Genomic DNA, 6,344 nt, shown 5'->3' on the forward strand with positions numbered 1-6,344 from the left:
CCATTTCAAGTTAATTTTTGTATATAGGGAAGTAAGAATTGAGGACTTTCCCCCAGACGTGTCCAATGTTTCAACAACATTTGTTGAAAGACTATGTTTTCTCCATTGCATTACCTTGGCATCTTTGCTTTGTCAATCAAATACAACCCAAATGCCAGCAGTCTTTTATTTTTTCTTTTTAACAAATTGACTAGAGGATTCAAAAATGTAAGGGGACTAGACCAGTTCTGTCAACTGAAGAATGATGAGGATCATAAATTTGGAAAGTTTCATTTCTCATAAAGAAATGAAAGGCTGGCCATCTTGCAAGCTGGGGAGCAGCCTAGGACAGAAGCTGAGAGCAGGCACTTTGAGGGGAAGCTATAGGGAACAGGAATTTGTGCTAGGCAGGGTGGTGCAATATCCATATTTAATATGCTATAGGAGGAGTCATGAATATTTATGAAAGGAGAAACATGCACAGACACAGCTGAGCTTCATGCCTCTTCATGGGTCCCATGTTCAAACTAGTGACGTTAGTGTGATCCAACGGTGCAGTTTTTGACCTTCTGACATCAAAAGGTGAAGCAGAGGATACAAAAACCCTCTGCGTGCATCCTTTATAGAAGGGCCGAAACCATTGCATGGTTGGTGGTCTTACCAGGAAGGAATGTTGGTTGGTTGATTTGTTGAAACTACAATAGGGAGGAGCAGTCACAAGGTGGTTAAAATCAGTGTAGGAGCAAGTCTTTCCAAAGGGCTGGTTTCTGTTTTAACCCTTGGGAAAGAAAGCCTGATGGAGGGTAACAAGGGAGGGGGTACAATAAGGTGCATCCAACTTTTCATCCCCTGACGCCAGAAACTCAGTTTTTAAGGTTTCCCAGGGGTCCCCTTGGCCAAGAGGGAGTCTGTTCCACTGCTTAGGGGGCTTAGGATTTTATTTTTATTTCTCAGGTCAAACAATTGTGGGTGGGGGGAAAACCCAATAACTTTTCAGGTCTTGTTTTTCCTGATTTTAGGACTTACTTAGCTATACTAAGCTAGAGTGAGGTCTTGGCATAAATCTACATATAGAAAAATAGAACAGAATATAATCCAGAAATAGACCCAGGCATTTATGATTAGTTGGTTTCTACTTATTTTAAAAAATATTTAAAACTCCTAGAAGTGATCAAGGAATACAGCAGCGTCTAAGGTTACAAAATCAACATCCATAAATCGGTAGCCTTTATATACACCAACAACAGTCAAGTTGAAAAAGCAGTTAAGGACTCTATCCCATTCACAGTAGTGCCAAAGAAGATGAAATATTTGGGAATTTACCTAACAAAAGACGTGAAAGATCTCTATAAAGAGAACTATGAAACTCTAAGAAAAGAAATAGCTGAAAATGTTAACAAATGGAAAAACATACCATGCTCATGGCTAGGAAGAATCAACATTATCAAAATGCAATATATAATTGCATATAACTACCCAAAGCAATATATAATTTCAACGCACTCCCTATTAAAGGTCCACTGTCATATTTTAAAGATCTTGAAAAAACATTACTTCGTTTTATATGGAATCAGAAAAAACCTCGAATAGCCAAGACATTACTCAGAAATAAAAACAAAACAGGAGGAATCACACTACCAGACCTCAGACTTTACTACAAATCGATAGTGATCAAAACAGCATGGTATTGGCACAAAAACAGAGAAGTAGATATCTGGAACAGAATAGAGAACCAAGAGATGAATCCAGCTACTTACCGCTATTTGATTTTTGACAAGCCAATTGAAAACATTCAGTGGGGAAAAGATTCCCTATTTAACAAATGGTGCTGGGTGAACTGGCTGGCAACCTGCAGAAGACTGAAATTGGACCCACACCTTTCACCATTAACTAAGATAGACTCTCATTGGATTAAAGATTTAAACTTAAGACATGAAACTATAAAAATACTAGAGGAGAATGCAGGGAAAACCCTTGAAGAAATTGGTCTGGGTGAGTATTTCATGAGGAGAACCCCCCGGGCAATTGAAGCAGCTTCAAAAATACACTACTGGGACTTGATCAAACTAAAAAGCTTCTGCACAGCTAAGAACACAGTAAGGAAAGCAAGCAGACAGCCCTCAGAATGGGAGAAGATATTTGCAGGGTATATCTCTGACAAAGGTTTAATAACCAGAATCCACAGAAAACTCAAACGCATCAGCAAGAAAAAAAACAAGGGATCCCATCGCAGGCTGGGCAAGGGATTTGAAGAGAAACTTCGCTGAAGAAGACAGGCGCATGGCCTTCAGACATATGAAAAAATGCTCATCATCTTTAATCATCAGAGAAATGCAAATCAAAACTACTTTGAGATATCATCTAACTCCAATAAGACTAGCCTATATCACAAAATCTCAAGACCAGAGATGTTGGCGTGGATGCGGAGAAAAGGGAACACTTCTGCACTGCTGGTGGGAATGCAAATTAATACATTCCTTTTGGAAAGATATATGGAGAACACTCAGAGATCTAAAAATAGATCTGCCATTCAATCCTGTAATTCCTCTGCTGGGCATATACCCAGAAGACCAAAAATCACAACATAACAAAGATATTTGTACCAGAATGTTTATTGCAGCCCAATTCATAATAGCTAAGTCATGGAAAAAGCCCAAGTGCCCATCGATCCACGAATGGATTAATAAATTGTGGTATATGTATACCGTGGAATACTATGCAGCCTTAAAGAAAGATGGAGACTTTACCTCTTTCATGTTTACATGGATGGAGCTGGAACATATTCTTCTTAGTAAAGTATCTCAAGAATGGAAGAAAAAGTACCCAATGTACTCAGCCCTACTATGAAACTAATTTGGGGCTCTCACATGAAAGCTATAACCCAGTTACAACTTAACAATAGGGGGAAATGGGAAAGGGGTGGGTGGTTAGAGGGAGGGGGATTGGTGGGATCACACCTGTGGTGCATCTTACAGGGGTATTTGCGAAACTTGATAAATGTAGAATGTAAAGGTTTTGGCACAGTAACTGAGATAAGGCCGGAAAGGCTATGTTAACCACTGTGATAAAAATGTGTCAAATGGTCTATGAAGCGAGTGTATGATGCCCCATGATCATATCAATGTATACAGTTATGATTTAATAAAAAAAATAAAAAAAATAATAAAAAATATTTAAAGCATTTTTTTGCTTATTTTCTGTAGCCACAAGGGAAATTTCAATGACATCAGTAATCCTGAGTTTCTTCTACCTCCTTGATCATGAAGATTCACCAGTTTTCCCACCTTGCTCAAACACCTCAATTATCATCCTTTTAGATATTTCTTGATGCTCCTAAAAAAAATCTACTCCTTGCTTGGGAGTGGTATATGAACCATGGACTCTCTCTCTGCCCGGGCTGTACTTTCAGCCCACCATCCTACCCCACTGGTGCCATGTGAAAATACCTGCGTTCATTTGCAGCCATTGTTCTATCTCCAATGCTGCTGTCTATTTTCAAGGTCTTAGGGGAACCAGGTTTCACATAGCAATGGGGATACTGGCATTCTTCTCAACTCAAGATCTCCAGGCCTCACAGCAGTACCTTTTTTTTTTTTCCTGCCCTGTCTCACAAAATTTCTTTAAAAAGTAAGGTTCTTCAACTGGTATTTTAAAGCTATTTTTTGGTGAACTCAAGATCAGCTTAAGAGCTGAAGTGGGAGCAGATAACAGTCTCTCCTCCGCACAACACACCCTGTCTCTCCACACACTCTCAGGGACACGGGCATAGAAAAACTCAAACAAATGTACACCAGCCTTCAATATTCATCCTCTTCTTTTAATTCCTAAAACAAAACATTCCTTCCATGCCTGTTAACTCAAGCCAAACCAATGCTAGAAATAACAGTTAACATTACAAATGCTATTATTTCTTAATAACAGTTATTCCAGCCTACCAGTTGTGAATATTGATTGGCAATTTTGGAGCTTACATGGAACTCTCTGCTTACCAATATATGGTCATGAAAACTGAGACAGGAAGTGATTTTATCTGTGGTCATGTAACAAGGAAGTGGTTAGTGGATTCGGATCCTGTGACCTTGAGGTCATCATCATGCAAGCTCAGATAATTTGATGATTCAGGGTTTACCCATTTCTTCAAAGGGGAAATCACTTCAGGAAGACAAACATCAGTCTGTCCTGGTATTTGAAATAAGCAAATAATTTTTTCAAAGTGGTCACACCAGTGGCCCTCAATAGATTCTCTGTTAGAAATATCCTGAAGTCTTGAGAGAGTATTTCTTTTTACCAGTAATTTTGTGGCTTTGGGGTAAGATTTTAGCAAGAGACTCTGTCACAGAACACTGGGGAGACTTGTCAAATGATATTTCTGGGAAGTCACTGGGAAGGTTAATAAAAATATGTATATTTAGTTCTGGCAATGGATCCTGGTGTGTGCAGTAGGGGGTATGCAATCCATCAAATCAAAACATAATCAAAGGCATAATGTGAAGAAATATAATTATAATTTATACTTACTCTTAGAGTGCAGACTTCACCCTTACAACCTCCCACTTCAAATTCAAATGAAAGTAAATCTGCTGTATTTCAGACCAAACAGTGTTGGATTTATGAGTGAGAAAGCTGATGGGGGGAGTGGGCCTCTGGGGAAGACTTAATTATAGGGCTGAAGGACTCCACTGGGTAAACCACTTGAAGCATTATGAAATCCAGAACCAGGCCCAATGGTCTGACTGATTTCCAGAAACACAGTAATCCATCAGGGGAGAAAAGGTTGTTCCGCTCAGTGAGGCTGCAGTTCTTACTGATGACAATTCAATAACACTCGCACATATTCGGGGATAGATGACACTTGTGTTCTCTCTCCTTTAATACATACCATGCTCTTAAGGGAACAAACCTCCAGGGACTGTATCTCCCAAGTGTACTTTTGGATTATTATTTTTCCCTTCTGGGAGAGATGCTAGGGCTGTGAAAGGTATGATTTTTCACAGCCCAGGAGCCAGGCACAAAGCAATCAAGCTCTCAGAACAGCCTGCAAGGACAGGGAGAGGAGCTGTGGGCAGTGAGAGAGGACTCACCCCCCACCCCCCGCCATCATACGATACCTCAGCGTCCCTGGGAGGTCAGACACTGGGCTCCACTCAGAGCTGTGATCAAACCCAGGGCCATTGTGCTTTCGGGACCCTGCTTACTTCATCTACAGTCTGCAAGATGATTCTGACCCAAAAGATGTATATTCGGTGTCCTGGGAAGGTACAGGGGCCATCCGAGTATCCTCCAAGGGTCTGGGGTGGAAATGTATCTCAGGTGGAGAATTGTGTCCCATGAATTGTGAGAACTACAAATCATAGAATCTGGAGCCAAAGAAATCAGAGACTCCCAAAGAATCCAAATCACACAAAATAACACACTAGCTGCGGCTGCACTCCCATGACCTGGGTGCTGAGTCACATGGCAGTCCTTCCATTAGGCAGTCATAGTGTGGGCAGCTACAGTGGTCGGAGACCAGCGGCCGAGGCAGCCTCTGGCTAGTTCTGTTGCCCCCACAAGTAGAGAAGGCAAAGCTAAAGACCCCTACAGGTTCTAGGGTCCCATCTCGGTGGTCTCTAAGACAGAGTTTTTAGGTTTACACTGACAATGCCCTTTTCACTTTCCGATCAATTTTTTATGATTTTATTTTATTTTATTATATATTTTTCGAGACAGAGTCTCCCTCTGTCACTCCAGATAGAGTGCTATGGCATCATAGCTCTGGGCTCAAGTGATCCTCCTGCCTCAGCCTCCTCAGTAGCTGGGACAAAGTCACCCACCACCATGCATGGCTAATTTTTCTATTTTTAGTAGAGATGGGGTCTTGCTCTTGCTTAGGCTGGTCTCAAACTCCTGAGCTCAAGTGATCCACCCACCTAAGTCTCCAGAGTTCTAGGATTACAGCTCTTGCACCACAATGCCTAGCCTCCCATCAGTTTTATTTGGCCTGGCAGATATTTCCACTATGACTTTTCTAGAAATAATGAAGGCGGCATTAGAGACGATGCGATCATGAAGAAAATTTTAAAAGAAATTTTCCTAAGTCCCTTCTCCCTGTTCACCCTTATACACACCACACACACACACATGCACACACACACACACACATGCACACACACACATACACACACTCCAGAAACACAGTGTTTACCAATTAGTAAGGACAGGAGATGTTCTGGAAACCAATCCTATTTGAGGAGACTGTTACCTATATTTCTCACAGTCAAGCTCTTCTTTGCCAATTGCTACTTCCATAAATTTTAAACATAGCACCAGGATGTCATCTCGGGAGTTTTCAGGGGCCAGATTGATTGAATCAGGACTATGAAAAA

This window comes from Nycticebus coucang, chromosome 1 (genome assembly GCF_027406575.1).
Source record: "Nycticebus coucang isolate mNycCou1 chromosome 1, mNycCou1.pri, whole genome shotgun sequence".
Lineage (NCBI taxonomy): Eukaryota > Metazoa > Chordata > Mammalia > Primates > Lorisidae > Nycticebus > Nycticebus coucang.